This window comes from Aplidium turbinatum, chromosome 16 (genome assembly GCF_918807975.1).
Source record: "Aplidium turbinatum chromosome 16, kaAplTurb1.1, whole genome shotgun sequence".
Classification (NCBI taxonomy): Eukaryota; Metazoa; Chordata; class Ascidiacea; order Aplousobranchia; family Polyclinidae; genus Aplidium; species Aplidium turbinatum.
The window spans coordinates 21,106,040-21,123,458 of NC_137487.1; the positions used below are offsets into that span (position 1 = coordinate 21,106,040).

Consider the following 17,419-nt stretch of genomic DNA (forward strand, 5'->3'; position numbering starts at 1 on the left):
CCTGCCCTGAAACCAAGCGATTCGTTCTTATAGGTTGATCACTAACATTTTGTAGGTGGTTAGGGTTAGGGTGACCCAAAAAAATGCCACCCATGAAAACATCAATAAAATGCACACTCTTTTCTGTATTTCATCCATATTTGGTACACATAAAGTTCATGCTTTGCCTGACATGTCTACTCAGTTTCCATGATTTCTGACAAACCATCTTCGTATTAGTGCCGTTCAAGGATGTGCTCTAAATGTCCACCTTTGCGTTGCAAGCACACCTGGATGCGACGTGCAAATTGTTAATTACTCTGGCACATTCCTCTCTAGAAATTGTCCTGATTTTAGCATTGATGGCTGTCTTCAGTTCAGAGATAGTCTGGGGGGGATTGTCCTTGTAGACATTATCTTTGAGATAACTCCATAGATAAAAATCTAGGGGTTGAGGTCCGGCGAGTGTGAGGCCCATTCAGGATCACACCTCCTACTGACGAGACGATCACCAAAGCGTTCCCGCAGCCATTGCAATGAGTCATTTGAAGTATGGGGAGTTGCTCCATTTTGTTGTAACCATTGTTCATCCCTCACAACACCTCTACATCTACCAAAGGCTGTCCAAAACGTCCTAAGAACCCTTAGACAACGCTCCATATTGATTGTGAATGAATGTTGGTTCTCATCTTCAAACCAAAATAGCCCAATTATTCCATGCTTGGAGATTGCAACCCAAGCTGTGCACTTGATGGAATGAAGTGGCCTTTGCAGACAGTCTTCTGGAAGTGTTGTTCCCTAGAAGATGTTGTTTTTTGAGTTCACATATCTAGAGAATAGAAAGTGAGCCTCATCAGAGAACCAAACATCGTCTAGATAGTGTGGGTCCTCGTCGATCTTGTCACAGAACCATCGACACATCACTACACGCATCTCCTTATCCCTTTGAGTAAGTTTATGCTTAATCTGTATTCTATAGGGATACAATTGCAGATCCTGCACTAAGATCCTTCTAATTGACTCCCGAGGAATTGCGAGTGCTTGGCTGCGGCGCCGTATTGACTTGCTTGGACTGTGACCAACCGAATCCCTGACAGCATCAATATTGATCTGGGATCGAGAACTCTTAGGCCGACCAGAATGGGTAGCTCTGTTACTCTTGGCATTTAAGTTTAAGATTGTTCCGTGGGCTCGGAACTTGTGGATCCAGGTGTACATGAGTTTTTTGTCCGGACAATCACGACATCGAAACTTTTTTTTGAATCGGGCTTGCACTGCCACCATCGATTTCGTCTCGAAATACGATTCTACACAAAAAGTATTTTCTTCAAGTGTCCAAGGCATTTCTAAAATACTTTATTTTTATTTTTACATGCAATGATTCTTCTACATAAATCTGAAATATAAAAGCATTTGGTTAATCATTATTTATTTTATTGACATTTTCATGGGTGGCACTTTTTTGGGTCACCCATACGTAGGCTATAGTGTACTATCGCCTACGTATCTAGCGCACATTTGCGTAGGCTACCCGACTCTGTAGTTCTTTCGAACATTATGCTTCTGCCGCTAAACCAGTTTCTGATGTTGCTTTAGATCCTGAAACAAAGATCCATGTGCTCATGGTCGTAAATTAGTCTAAACCGGTAGTTGTGTAATATGTATCCAATGAGCTCAACCCTACATCACAAAATAGGCTCTTTGAAAGTACTCTCCGCTCAGGGTTGAAGCAAATAAGTTTCTTGGACGGATCAGAATCTTACAAAGATTCCTGCTAAAAGGCTACGTTTGGTCGCGCATCAATGACATTCCCAAATCCACAAAACATAACAATCGTAAAGAATTGCAATACAAGAAAAATAAGGCGGTGTCGTTAATTTTCTGGGCCCTTAGGGAGGTTATATGGCCCTAACATTATTTGTAGCTCAAGAATATTCCCTTGCATAGACCCTTCCATCAACGTTGACACGTCGACACTTACGACACTAGGTCAATTCGTTAGAAAAAAAAATTCGGCAGAAAAAATAGAACAACAATAGAAATGTGTGTGTTGTGTGCAACGCTGCACCGATCGAAGATGGTCGCTCTCAGCGTGATACGAAGCAGACAGTTTCAGCACACAGGATATGCATTAACTGAACTGAATTGTTCAAGATGTATTTGAAGGGACAAGTTGATGCAGAAAAATCTGTCCAGCGCAAATCATTTATGTAATAACTTGGGCTGTGATCGCCCATTCGCCTTAGCCTTAGAAAAGAAAAACATTTTGTGTTGTGCATAGGCCTACAAGTGTTTGATGTCACAGTGAAGACAATCGTATGGCGAAGAAATGTATCACAATAAATAAACAAATGACAGGAAAGCAGAATAGACGAACGTGCAACCAAAACCTTTTTCTTCTCTTAATATCTTTGTTTATAAGTTCCAGCATAAGCAAACCATTATTCAACTCACGCGAAAGAAGAAAAAGAAAACGCCACAAAACAAACCAAATAATGCAGACAAAAGTGATTTTATGTGGAATATATCTCTTCATGTTGGTCACGACCGGATTGGCACAATTTGAAGTGTAAGTAATAGTTTAGTTTGAAGGTTTTTTGTATCCAGAGTTGCTCCTTGGCAGCCAATCTTCTTGGCCACCTTCTAGAACAGCATTAAGTGTCTTACCAAAGATGTAGGGCTATTGCTTTTGAGCGGTACTGAACCGGCGTCTTCTGACTCGTATCAGAGATTTCGCCACTTGGTTATGCATGCGACAGAAAAGAAACTTGTTAATGACTTTACTAATTTCCTTAGCGATTTCCAAAACATTGTAAGGTTTGTTTATGCTCCGAGCTATTACGTTCTTTTGGGTACGTAGCACATATCGAATTTACTTCAACAAAACCATACATCTTAATGTAATTGTAATCGAATTTCTAGTTTACGTAATTATAGTTGATTAATTTAAATAAAACATAATTGTAACCGATTACATTGCCAAAATAATCTGCACAAACTGATTAAGAATCAGTTAAAAAGAGTTATATTTATACCACGTGACTTAATAAAAGCACAAAGTATTTACATAAGGCCCAATCTTCATTCTATGGCCTGTAGTGTAGGCTACAGCCTTTTCCATTTTCTGCCATTTTGAGTGAAAATAAAACTTTGCAAAGTATAAATTTGTTGAGATTACTATTGTTTCAGTTTGAAACGTTCTTCAATCACATAGATGACAGTTTTCGTATAGTTTGTAACTTTACATGTTTTTAATACAGAAAATTGTTGATACAATATAACCAAAAAATGAAGTGCCCAAAATGTAGAAACTAAACTCATGTTCAGCAAACGTTTCGAAAACTACATTGTCTTCATTTTCCGTTGAACATTTATAGCACTGAAAATGAAGACAGTATAATTTTCAAAACGTACAACATGAGTTTAGAAACTACAGTTTGGGCTCTTTTTTTATATTAAATCAACCAGATGCTCCAACCATTTTGCTCCTAACTTATGATATACGTCCATAGGCCTACTTCTATAATAAATAGCATTAACTATGGTTGAAAACAACTTGTTCTTTGCTTTTTTTATAATGCTAATAAGTCGACTTCACACGGTCTCGGGCATGTAGGTCTGTCCTTGTCTCGGTTAACGACTTTGTGAAAAAAACTTTGCAATTTATTGAAATCAATTTCCGAGGCTTATCTCCCCTCGAGCTGGATACGATATGATAAGACCCATTTTTTTTTCAAAACAGGCTGTGCACGGCTTTTACAGGGGGTGAAAAAAGAATGCGCAAGTGTGCTGTACAAAAGGGTGTGAAGCATATTTTAAGAACAATATCTCTTCAACACAATAAGCGGTTAAACTCGGTGATCAGGTTTGCGTAGGTAGTTCAAATCCTCTGCAAGTATGCAAAGCTATCAGAATTAAGCTTTCAAAATTTTTCTCAGCTTGAAGCTAAAAATTTCCATAACTAATTGTTTGAGATTACCGGTAAGTAGCCTAAAATAAGGTTACCCATGACTCAGTTTTTACCTCACCAAAACAGGCAGGAAGGTTGTGTGGTGAACATATATGCTTGGGTCTGGTGTTCTTGTTTGATTTGAACGGCTTGGTCATCGCTTTGCGATTTTTTTCTCTGTTAGATTGAATGCATCTACATCTTGTTTTTTTTTACTGTTTATGATATCTATGGTCTTTGTACATGTTCCATAACCAGAGGTGGGCACTGCGCACCCGCTACTTTTTGAAAATCTCTAAAAATGATTCTTTTTTTCCAATTTCAATTGGAAAGTAGCGAAAGTTCGATTGAAACAATGTCTCGCCTCTCCACCACCTTGTGAAAAGTGACGTTGCTGTTGCAGCCGCTTCTCAACAAAAGTTTGACATCGCTATTGCTACCAAAAAAGTAGCGCACCAGTAGCGGCGCTACAAAAGTAACGGGCTACTGCCCACCTATGTTCATAACGTGTGATATTTGGTTTGGTTTTGAATCTTTATCCTCGGACTGACAAAGCCTTGATTGGTTATTCCTGGTAGTTTCGCATACTTGTAGATGCTCTTGACGCAGGGCCGGTTACCGAGATTGGCAGAGTGAAGTCTCCGATTGTTGAAGTGTTGTTGCTGGGAGAATGCCGCTGAATGGAGAGCAGTTCTGAAATGCATTGCTCAAGTGCACACCCCGAGAATCGAACTTGCGCCGTGTGATCTTGAGCCGGGCGCATAACCACTGAGCTAACGGGGCGGACGATATTGTATTTGTATTTGAAAGGCATATTATGTCAAAATCAAAGAAAGTATAGACTGCTCAAGCTTATTCATAGACAAATAAAACCTAATAGCCAGATGGCATTTAACATAATAACATAAACATAAACTAAAAATTACAAACGCTTTCCGCCATACTCATGTTAGCCATTTTCAAGTAACCAACTGTTTGATGTTCTTCATAAATTGAAATTAGAGAACTGATCTACATACACAAAAATTAAAAAAGTGCATAAAAATGCAACTGCAGGGCAGAGGAGAGGCGAAATCACACGACGGTTAATTGCCTATAGGAAAAAAAACACAAATCAATGAAGCAAAATTACGTGAAGACATTTAGCAGATAGGAGGCGCCTGCGGCAAACAGCTGCGTATTGAGGCGAGGATTGCAAGATTTTATGAGCAAAGCCTCATGGATATTAATGTCAAATTAGGTGAAACATTTACAAACAACTCTAAAAGACTCCAGGGGTGGTTTATTGTTTGAACAAGTTTGGCAATCGAGTATATGATCTTTGATGGCACTTGTTATGTTGAGAGTACTTAAATCCAAATGCTCCCTCAATCTTGTGGCCAAATGTCGCGTGGACATACCAATGTATGTAGGCTACAGTCCACGTCGGAAGGAGTTTTCAGATTTATAGCTGAAAATAATAACTTACAGTATTTTAAATGTTTTATACACTGGAGTAATTATGACTGTTGAACTTTAATTTGATAAAATTAGACATATTCTTGACAAAACGTTTGGATTCTTTACCAATAAAAGGACAGTGAGAAAGTTTTTAAACTCGCGTTCACCTTCCTCCGTTTGCGAGTCGGTAGAACGTGAATCCAAAAACCCTCTCAGCATTTTATTAAAAAATCACGAGGGAGTTGTTAGCATTAAAAATAAGAACGTAATCGATTGGCTTCATTATTAAAACGATCAGAATCGGAGCAAATGTCTCGTGCTCGCTTAAGCAGGCGCTTAATCAATCCAGGCTTGCAGTTAGAAGAGCATATAGCGTTGATATTCAGAAGGAGGTTAGTATTGGTTGGTGTTTGCCAAACGGCCAAACCCAAATATCAAACCCAAAACCCAAACCCAAGTACGTTTGTAATTTTTAGTTTATTTTCATGTCATTATGTTAAATGCAATCTGGTAGTTAGGTTTTATTTGTCTATGGTTAAAGAAATTACCTCTCTACCAAAGTTGTATCATCAAGCTTATTCATCGTTGTTTATACTTTATCCATCAAAAGCGGACAAAAATGAATGGACTTATGTTAAAAACTATGGTCTTCCGGGCAGTCGTTTATTCCTATTTGTCTATGCTTGTAAAACCTGGACATTATACCGCCGTGACATCAAACGCTATGAAAGCTTCCAGCAGCGTAAACTAAGGCAAATGCTAGGCACTCATTAGGAGGATTGTCTCACCAACGATGTAATCATCGATCGCGCGAGGTTGGACAGCCTAGAAACCACTATAATGCAACACCTCCGCTGGACAGGACATGTCTTGAGGATGGGCCCAACGAAGCTTCCTCAAATAATGCTTTATGGGGAAATGGAGACAGAGAAAGTCTCCTGGAATACAAAACCTCGATACAAAGATCAACTAGAAGTATCCTTAAGCCAGAATAAAATTGATCTTGAAAGTCGGAACAACTTACCAGTGACAGATCAATCTTGAAAAAAAAAAAAAAGTTTCAGGAGAAACGAAAGGTCAAGCAAGGAAAACTAACCGAACCAACGCTTTCCACTCACAATGTGACCTTTGTCCACGTCTATTCCATTCAAGAGACCACCACCTATAAAGCAGCGGCTGAAATCAAGACGCCCCTTTGTGCCTGCCGCACAACAAATACTTAAGAACGCAGAAGAACTTGGTTTAAGTGCTGCACACTGGACGAACCACATGTAGAACACGGAGTGGCAAAATCACACCTCCACGCTCCGTGACTTCATACCCGACGCCGATCCCCGTCCACCAGGGATGTCCCTCGCAAGGCTTGCGTGGGTCAGGCTTAACCGCCTGCGAACTGGCGTCGGCCGCTTCCGTTCGGACATGCACAAGTGAGGCCTGGCTCCTTCATCAGAATGCGAGTGTGGTGCCACTGAACAGACCGCAAACCATGTCATCCACCACTGCCTATTCCACCGGCCTCCACACGGTACGCATGGTCTGAGGGTCCTGGATGACGAGACTGTTGAGTGGCTGAAGATTTCCTGCCCTCCAATCTAGCCTGGAAAGATCGCTCATACGCCATCATCATTCCATCACAGAGCGGGGCTCCAAAACCATATCTGATATCATCATCCAACTTGAAGACAATATCGATGTTTTGACACAAGCTGGTGCTGACGACGATTGTTCATCCATTTTATACTTTAAATCGAATTTCCTTTCTTTTTTTTCTATGTGGTCACAATGGTGATAAAATCAAACGTCACGAAGCAGGAAGTTTCTGGAACATGACCAAATAGCTGATAACAACAATAAGTTTAATGTCAAACCAAACCTTGTGAATAATAATAATCAATATCTTTTATGCAGAAACTGTTCTACAGGCTTGGCGCAGTGCACGACAGAATGTGAAATGGATGGTCATTCCCTGTGTGCCTTCTATTGCGCGATTCAATGCGCTCTTGAAGAAACCGGAGTTGTCGGTAAGAAAGCAAAAAAGTTTAGTTTTGTTTTTAGACTTCTTTAAAAACGGAAAGGCAACATTGTAAAACAACATGAACTCAGTGTTTTCTCCAAGAAGTATTGTGATTGAGTGTCTTGTGTGAGAGTGTCTTGTGTTTGAGTTTCTTGTGTGAGAGTGTCTTGTGCTTGAGTGTCTTGTGTGAGAGACTGAGAGTGTCTTGTGTGAGAGTGTCTTGTGTTTGAGTGTCTTGTGTGAGAGTGTCTTGTGTTAGAGTGTCTTGTGTTTGAGTGTCTTGTGTAAGAGTGTCTTGTGTGAGAGTGTCTTGTGTGAGAGTGTCTTGTGTTTGAGTATCTTGTGTTTGAGTGTCTTGTGTTTGAGTGTCTTGTGTTTGAGTGTCTTGTGTTTGAGTGTCTTGTGTTTGAGTGTCTTGTGTTTGAGTGTCTTGTGTTTGAGTGTCTTGTGTTTGAGTGTCTTGTGTTTGAGTGTCTTGTGTTTGAGTGTCTTGTGTTTGAGTGTCTTGTGTTTGAGTGTCTTGTGTTTGAGTGTCTTGTGTTTGAGTTTTTTGTGTGAGAGTGTCTTGTGTGAGAGTGTCTTGTGTTTGAGTGTCTTGTGTTGGAGTGTCTTGTGTTTGAGTGTCTTGTGTGAGAGTGTCTTGGGTGAGAGTGTCTTGTGTTAGAGTGTCTTGTGTTAGAGTGTCTTGTGTTTGAGTTTCTTGTGTGAGAGTGTAAAGATTATGCACAAGGATGCCTCGGTATCAAATATCATTTGAATCTAGACCTTCAGTTGAAAAAAAAACAAACTGCAACCGATTAGATCAACAAATCAATAAGTTCATAATTAATAGAAAGAAGCTCGATATCAGCCAATCAAAGCATCGAACGCTTGTTGCTTGTAAATATGGCCGTGTAGAACTATGAAATTAATTTTATGTTTTGCTGTTTTAAATTTTCTTTGGAACGATATTTCCTTTGAAATGTCATATTTGCAGGGAACGAGGAAGAGGAAGAAGAAGGGGAAGGGGAGGCTGAAGGAGCCGCAGGGACGATGATATGCTCGACGACCGTATCAGAAGACTAACAGAAATGACTGTGAGTACATAGGCCAAATGACAGAGGTGATTGTGAATCCATAATGCCAAACAATCCATACAACGACATTATATGGGGGCAGGTTGAAAGTTTTCATGTTTGCTACTTTGATGCCGTACCGTAAAAAGCCGTTTTCAATTTCTAGCGTCTGATGATACTTTTAATTTATGTGCAGATTGCCGCGTGGAAAAATAACAAGAAACAAGAAATTTTATCATATTTAAAAAGAGCCTGTGAAGTTTATTGTGAATTCCACACCCACCGATTACGTGAAATTCTCGTGCATAACAATTCTGATTCGTTTCGTTTGTGAAGTGTCTAAGTCCCAGCACTACTCGCCCTTTTGACGCAGCAACAAACGGTGACCATGTCACAAAGCGAGATTTAGCGTCATACAAGTTTTGCATATTGTTATTGTGACATCACTCACATCTGTCTTCTAACAATCTGGGAACAATGCTGATTGCTATGATTGGTTTGAATTGTGACATACATGACATATATTTCTTTTTCAATGTAGAATGTAGAAGTTGTTTCTTGTGAAATTTAAAAAAGAAATATTTTTATTTTAATTCTTGTTTTTCTAATCAAGGAGCAACGATTGCTATTCAATGTATCCATAGTAAAACTTTTTTGCTTTATATTTTTGTTGATTTTGCACAAACACAGTTCCTGCAAGTCAGCTACAGTTTATGTAGGAAACCAAACATCCGGGACGCTTGAGGCAAACAAAACTTTAAGCGGAAGCTTTAAAAGTTGAAAGTTTTGTCATCCTTCCTTTTGAATTCCCCAAGCAGTGTGAGCGAACAAATGGTTGCATGGTGTTCAAAAATATGAAACAAGATCCAACAGAATTGATTGATTTCATCTTCATCCTCGGACAGAGAAACCTTCTTTGAGAGGTTACTCCTGGCAGTTTCGTATACTTGTAAAGGCTTTGAACAACTGACGCAGGGCCAGTCACCGAGATTGACAGAGTGAAGATTTCCGATTGTTGAAGTCTTGTTGCCTGGAATTATTCCATCCACTAGGTGATGTTAATGAAAAGCAGTCATGAAATGCGTTGTTCAAGCGCACACCCCGAGAACCGAATCAGCGCCGCTTGATCTTGAATCGAGCGCGTAACTACTGAGCTAAAGGGGCGGACGAATTGGTACATTTTGTTGTTAAGTTTACTTGAACTCGTTGGAGAGGTAGGTTACCATGATCCAAACTTTTGTCGTAACACCTGGTGGTTGAAGATTTAGATTAAGTGGACGGGAAGGCAAGGAAGCCAATCTTCGTGTCCACCTTCAGGCATGCCTTAAAGTGTCCTGCCAAAGACACAGCCGCATGCTCTTGAGCGGTGTCTAACCGGCGCCCTTTCGATTGCCGTTCCAGGGTTCTCACCACTCGGCTATGCAGCCGGTCCAAACTGAGATGACATGAATAGTGTGTATGGTGTTCTTACTTTTAATATTTTTTGACAGGGAACTTGCAAAGTTATGACAATTCAGAAGACTTTTGTTTAAGCTAATCTGTGGTATTGTGTTCTCTTAAGCACGTTTTAACGTTCGCGTTTTGTAGCTTCTACCTTTTTCTCGACCTTTGCTGTGTTGACGTGTGCCATATTGTTTTTGCTGTGACGGTCAAAAATAAAAACAATTGAACTCCTATTTCACAATATGGTTAAATTTGCAAGTGAAATAAACCATTCGCTTGACTCTGGTTTAGCTGGTTTTTATGAAGCGGTGGTGCTCAGTAGCTTTGACAAGGGGGTCCACGGGGTAGTCTTAGACTGGCCCAGGATTATTCATGGGGTTGGGATGGGAGCCTTATTGTCTGAAGTCCTATTGTTTTTCTTCAGAAGTATTTTGTTTGGAGCCCATGCCTTTTATTGCCATAGGGCCAAAATCATCTTTTTAAAGGCCTTGGTGATACTAAATTAGCGCTTCTCAACCTTTTTTGGCTTACGGCACCCTGCAAACAACCAAAAGATTTGCGGCGCCCACGGTCAAACCAAAAAAGTTTCTGCATTAAATAAAAATAATTTTGAAGAGTTTTCGCAAAAACAAAACTAACTACAGCTCAGTATCATGAACAATTTAATGAAGTTCATTTCAAACAAAGCCAGTGCGAAATTTTCTTTGAGTTTTAGCGCAAATCCTTTCAATGTCTGGGCTCATATTTGATAACGCTACTCTAATAACTTGCGGCACCTTTTACGAAACGTAAATGGTACCCTTGGGTGCCGCGGCACCTCGGTTGAGAACCACTGGTGTAAATCATTAAAGTCGAGTGAGAATTGTCCCAAACAGCAAAATTGTTATTTTCACATTATTTCAACCATTGAAACATTGCTAGTCGTTGAAATGATGTAAAAATTGCAAATTTGTTGCAGATACCTCCTTATTCAAGTCGTCCCTATCGTGCGGATGCAGAGAGCTGACTAGCTCAGAGATACCGGTACGAAAGTCAACACTTACTTCTGCTTATTAAACTTTATCTTAAATATATTTCATCATGCTTAACATGTAACCAGCAAAAAAAATTACTGCACTTTGTAACAGATGTTGGCAGATTATAAGAAGGGGATATTTGTAACTTGTATAGTCCACTGATACACATTGTATAGTTAACTATATAACTTGTAAAGTCCACTTGTATAGTCCATAGTTCATACGAGACTGAAGATGTGGGGGCTACGGCCTCTCATGAAATCGATTTCTAATAAAGTATTGGACTGTTGACCGATCCTTTGGTACTTAGACAGTGCAGACAGACCAACTTGTATAGTCCACTTTGTATTCATGTTTGCGAATAATAAATATTGCAGGGCAATAATGAGCGATTGTGTCGCAACAACAGCGTAAGGACAACCTCCAACCCAACACATTACAACGTATTGATATTGATAGAACAATGAAATGAAAACTAAGACACCAAACTATAACGCTCATACTTTTCGTTGTCTGCCATCAGAGGGATTGCACCAGTGATTGTATAAATGGAACAGAATGAATTTCAAATAAGTCTGCACTACTTTTTCAGGCATGTAATAATCTGTTCATGATAAATTACCAAGTGAATACTGAAAAGTTTGGGTGTCTTTCTGGATAATTACAAATCCAATCTCTGATCTATTAAATTACATAATTCTTGTTTTTGATCAAATTAAAGTCTTTGATAAGCAATAAAAGATAAGGTTGTTTCTTACGATAGTTTTATATCGAATTACATTAAACAAATGTTTTGTCAAAAATCTGCAGTATTTCACAACAAAGAATTTCCTTTTTGGTCGCGCGTTACTTGAATAAAAACGGATGTCAACAATAAAACCACTTTCCTGTCAAACACAACACGTGACATCACCCATCGCGCTGTTCTGTGCCCTCATTGTGACGCTTCGTGTTAACAAAAACTCAAGTGGGGTTGGCTTCTGCGCATAAAAATGACGAATTTTGCTGTCTGGAGCTGCTTGCTGTTTGCATCGGCCTGTTAAACCTCAATTAAATTCTTCAGACAAGGCATTCACATAAAGCTTGGCATAGCAATAATACAATAAATTGGTAAAATAAATGCAAATAATATAACGTAATAAACTAACTCTTAGATGATAAAAATATGTTGCTTCAAACAAAATCATGTAAAGGATCTCTTGCGTTGTTCAAGCACAGGGGTTGTCAGGGGTTGTTATTATTGGATGCGTCATCCATAGTGTCCACCACGCTTTGCGTCGCTGAAATGTAAGGGATTACTGCAATAAAGTCTAAGAAATGTTTACTTGTTCACTTCATCAAATTAAGGTGACGTCACCGAGGGCTAACCAGCAGCACATCTGGTCCCCCCAAATATAACAGTTGCCCCCCATCACAAGCATTCCCCAAATATCTGCCTCGATAAACCAGTTGGAAAATTTCTCAACTATTTGAATGAAAAATCGAGAAGATCAAGTGACGCCAGTTTAAACCCTTTCAATGACAGCTCTTCTTCCAGCGGTCCTTAGTAAGTGGAAGAACTTCCTAACAAGCAAAAACTTCACTATGCCATTTTAAATGACCGGATCCGGCTTTACTTCAGGACTTCAAAGTTTCTACTTACAAATACAATATACGAAACTACCAGGGTTAAGTTTTTTAAGAGAGTTTCCTAGTTTTCCTAGAATAAAAGTTCTCACAATCAATCACATTGTCATTGTTGAAGTGTTCAGTTCATGACAAAACTTTTTGGTTTTTATTGAAACAAAAATCAGATGTCACAAACTTTATGTTTATGCTTTTTTACCTGCATCTTCAATTGACGACTGACCTGAAAAACAATAAAATAATATGAAATATTTTTCAGCATTTTTCAAACTCAGGCGGATTGTTAGCCAGATCCGGTTTGCTCTACGTTAACAGGATGCCTTGGTAAACATTGTGTGGCTTTTGTAATATCAAAGTGAACATCACTTGCCTTGAACATAGAAGGAAAAGATTCAAAATGTTTCAATCACAACTTCAGAAAGTTTATAAAAGCAGTAACTGACATTTCTGGAAAGGTTTCTGTAAAGAAATTGTCCTGTTCTTCCAAGTCGGTTTTGTCTTTTAACAAAGTCAAGATTATTTTTATACTTTTGCAATTTTTTTCTTCTGTTGCTTTATTCCTTGTCAATATTGTGGTAATATTCCAGTGTTTATCATACCCCATACTAGCAGTCCCCTTCATTAACAATAACATTACCCGTAGCTGCCCGGTAGATGGCGTAAGCGATTCCTCCAGCAGCGGCACAAAAAGCGAGAACAACTCCAATCGTCAAAACAATTCTCATGTTTTTTGAAAGCTGACCATCAGGGCACTCCAAATAAGCATAATAATAATCTATGACGTAATAATAATCTATGTTTAGTGAAGAATCTTGCTGCAGCAGAAGACTTCAATGCAGAATCCATGGCTGCCAACTCGAAAGATAATTTTTTTTAAATTTAAATTTGGAAACTTGGAATAGCCTACGTTTGATTTCAATCATTCAGGTATTGTTTGAAAAATTAGAAATAGAGTCAATTCTTTATAGCATATAATCTATAGGTGGCCTACTACCAATAGGAGCAAAGGTTAATTTTTGACAGTGATTTAATTTTGTTAGATTGTTGTCTGTTAAATATTCCACCCACTAGGTGCCACTAAATGGAGAGCTATCTTCGAAATTCACCGCTAACTCCACGTTCCCAGAGTTAATACAGCGTTGAATAATTTTTCTGTTTTTTTGTTATGGAAGCATAAAAATCTGGAAGCTGACGAAAAAATGCTCTTGGCCTGTTGTCATAGCAGCATCACAGAGTAGCAACATGTGACTCTGGCATGACGGTTTTATGCCTGTGGGCTTTAAGCAATTAAGCATTGCATTCTTGTTTTAGAAGTTTCACCCAAAGATAAAATAAAATTATCTTTAAAGCAAAACAATAAAAAAGAAGCTTACCAATGACGACATTCTGAACTGTTGCTTGCTTCGGTCAATCAATCATAAAACCAAGTCAATCAAGCTACAACCTGAAAGTAAGTTAGGCCACATCTATCATGATAACTACGTTCTAAAACTTCCAGCTTGTTTCACCCTTATTGCGGATTATCAGAAGGTCCCAGACAGCCAATTTATCTGGCTCAGATTATCAGGTGAGGATCTGCTAAGATCCGTTAAAAATCTTTTGCGTTGGCACAATGTCACATATCCAGACAGAAAATCGATCGTTTTTTTTTACGTCTGCAAACGTTGAATCAATGTAGAGCATGTTGTCAAACCATACCATCCATTACTATAAAAAATCTGGTAAAGATCTGGACCAGGAAAAGTGACAGTCTGGGTCCTTATTCAAATAAAAAGTACAATTCTATTTAAATAAGGATCCTCTGATGATTTCCAGTAAGGATGAAACAAGCTGAAGACGTTTTAGAATGTAGTAACCTAACTGTAGTAGATGTAATTTGCTTTGCTTTTTGGTTTGACATTAGGCACTTTTTGTACTGCAGTACCTTTCATAGCGTTTATTGTTTGGAATTAAGTGACCGTATGTTGAAGCAGTTGCATTATGTACACCCTCGTACCAAGAGGCATAGCCTATGTTTGCCAGGTGTAAAGGCTCTAAACCTTTGTACACATTCTTTACGCAGTTCACATGGATTTTTCTCTGCAGCTCAAGCTATTCTTTAAAGCCATTTTAGGAGAGGAAGCGAGAACTGATTGGTGATTTCAGCTCCACTGAAGAGCATCTCCTGTGTCCAGCGCTTAATCAGGCCCTGGCGCTAATTGATCTTCGTCGTTTCTTCGTTCACAGAGTCGAGCACTAAAGTGCTGAACTATCGGGCGGACAGTTCGCATCATGTTAGTCATTTCTGATTTTTTTGTTTATTTGATTGCGCCAAGCAAGAATAACACAAACGTTTAAATTTACCAAGTTCAACGTTGCTGATGGTATGAGCTGACAACATCCAGTCCTAAGATGCCTAAAGCGTCTGTTCAACATTAGCCTATAAGTTTATGACGTTTTCGATACATGACGTCATGTAAGTGACGCAAAACAAATCCCATACACACGTTCATATCGTGTCATGTCGCCACGAGGACAATTGTAATACACTAATAACCAGTCGACTGTCGCTTGATGCAAGTCTTTTGTTTCATTGCCAAACTTAGGTAACCTTTGTTTTCAATCTGTACAAATTAATAATCGGCCTATCCAGAGTTCTGATCAGGCAAATGGCGCCGTTTGAAGTCTTGTAAAGCTTATTTCTCACCGGACGTTACCTTGAGCTTGTAGCTACGATCACATGCGCTAGACCTAGTTACGACTGTGCTGGCTATCTTGCTACGGACTAATATAAATAGCCTATGTAGGCTATCTTCTATGTAGGCTACTCTATATCTGAATCAAATTAAAGGTCGGATGCACTACCAGCGGACCTTTTAAGCGGCCAATCAAGTTAATCGTCTGATTAGCTTAATCGATAATATAGTTTGAACAATTTTCATCCCTGGATTAGTAATGAGTGATTCTAATCAGAGGATTACAGTCGGTCCAAAACGAAATAAAATAGACTGCTTTTAAAGCTGCTTAGTCGTTCATTTTACTTAATCGTTGGATAATGTGCTATTGGTGCATCGAACCATCGAACTCCAAGAGCAGTAGGCTATTTGCTGAGCAAGAAACCCGTTTCTTTCTGCCTTGTTCTTCTCTTCTTACTACGGTACGTTGTTGTTTTCATTTCATTTGTTGTGATAGTATGATGAATATCAACACTTCAAGTTATCCAACTTAACCAAAACAAATATAAGCGCTTCTCCCAACACCTTCATTCACTGAAGATAGCAAAACAACAACGATAATCTGGAGCAGAATTATTATCTTGTTCTCACATCAAAACTTACATTTAAACAACAGAAGCGAACGTAAAATCTGCAACATTTTAGCCTATCGATCTCGAGATGCTCTCTTGATGAAAACATTTAATATTTGTAAAACTAGCTACAGATCAACATTCAAAAGTTAAACGTTGCATTCCATCAAAACGACGGAAACACAGGTATTTTGATTTTTTAAAAAGTCCCAATAGTAATCAAAAAATTGTAACCCAATCTCTGACAATGGGAAACAATTCGGCGTCGCGTCACTCGTCAGCTTAACGACGCGACGACTAGGTGGGATTGACCAGTTCGGCGTTCATCGGTTGCAACACTACACGAGGCCTCAGTGGGCTTGTCCCAACAAGAAATGAGAAGCACAAATGGAATCTTTAGTATTCAAAATCGCCAGCGCGCCTTTCGTGATTTGCGGTCAACTTGTTAAATTGCTGCCATCCATGCAGCCGCTGGGTGGCAGCCTTTAGCCTATAGCACCAGCCATACCAGGGTCGGTGTAATAGATATTATTAACGTTAGCAAGGTCTGTGATAGCTCGATATTGACTTTTATGAAATTATATCAAAACGTTAGGCTACAGTTTCTTTTTGGTGAAAAAATACGATAACATCAAGATATGAGCACTGAGTAGCCTACAGCAGAAAGCGCTTGCATTTTTGTGGTTTCATGATAAAGAGCTGTCCATAAAAATGTCCTCATAAAATTGCAAAAAATAGCCCCAATCATTTCCACATTTGCAACCTTTTCCCTGACTGCAGACGTATTTTATGGAGACCGTATAGCCTACCTTTGTAGTAAGGCTGTTTGATTTTGTGTTTTTGGTCCAGGAGCTCAATAAAGAATTTGAATGTTTAGGAGTCGGTCTTGAGATTGAAGGTAAAGCGACCACCCGCAAGTTACAGCATGGCAACACTGGTGGTCAGTGATTTACAAATGAAGAAGTTGACTGATTTTTTAGTTCCTTCCTTGGTATGAGACAGATTATTCAATCTTAAGTACAGGGGATGAAAAGCGAGGTCAGAGCGCTATATTCTAGTGTTGGAATAGCCAACCATACACCCAGCTTCGTGCTATAGATGGGACAGTATCATTGGGACACTCAAGAATCCATCACCAGTTTGTTCCTCTGCCGTAGGGATGGTAGAAGTAGGGGATTGCTCACTCAAAAGTAAGGTGGACAACTGGAGGGTCATAGTGTTATGACAAAATTTGATGCAACAACAGCTTGAGGTCTATTGCCATATGTCGCATACTTAGGTGCAGTTCATATGACCTGCCCACGAGTGTCCCCAAAATAAATGTAGGAACTATGTGATATCATGTTTATTTGATAGTACTCACGTCATGATAATGCAGTAGAGTTCAGTTCACGCAACACCGAAAACGGTAGGTAGCCTCAAACTGCTGCAGTAAGGTTTTGCAGATTTTCTAGCACCCAAAATTTTAACCAAATATAGCAATTAATTTGATGAGAATGAATTTACCTAAAAGCAAAGAAAACGTTGTGCAGTTCTTCTAATTTTTGAACTTCTTAGTAACCCTCCAGCTGTCCATATCTCAAGAAAAATCAGTAAAGTGAGTCGTCCCGG

General features: G+C 39.1%; 2 long non-coding RNA genes across 2 annotated transcripts; one reads left to right on the top strand and one right to left on the bottom strand.

The window, feature by feature from the left end:
- The first annotated feature begins 2,400 nt into the window (after positions 1–2,400).
- On the top strand, positions 2,401–10,165 carry LOC145785536 (uncharacterized). Its single transcript, XR_014291186.1, has 4 exons — positions 2,401–2,548; positions 7,277–7,389; positions 8,359–8,458; positions 8,634–10,165. It is a non-coding gene; the product is annotated as an uncharacterized LOC145785536 (long non-coding RNA).
- A 1,094-nt stretch (positions 10,166–11,259) lies between these two features.
- Positions 11,260–13,908, bottom strand: LOC145785832 (uncharacterized). Its single transcript, XR_014291219.1, has 4 exons — positions 13,896–13,908; positions 13,160–13,274; positions 12,722–12,745; positions 11,260–12,176 (listed from the first exon to the last, which is right to left on the bottom strand). It is a non-coding gene; the product is annotated as an uncharacterized LOC145785832 (long non-coding RNA).
- Between the last annotated feature and the right edge of the window lie 3,511 nt (positions 13,909–17,419).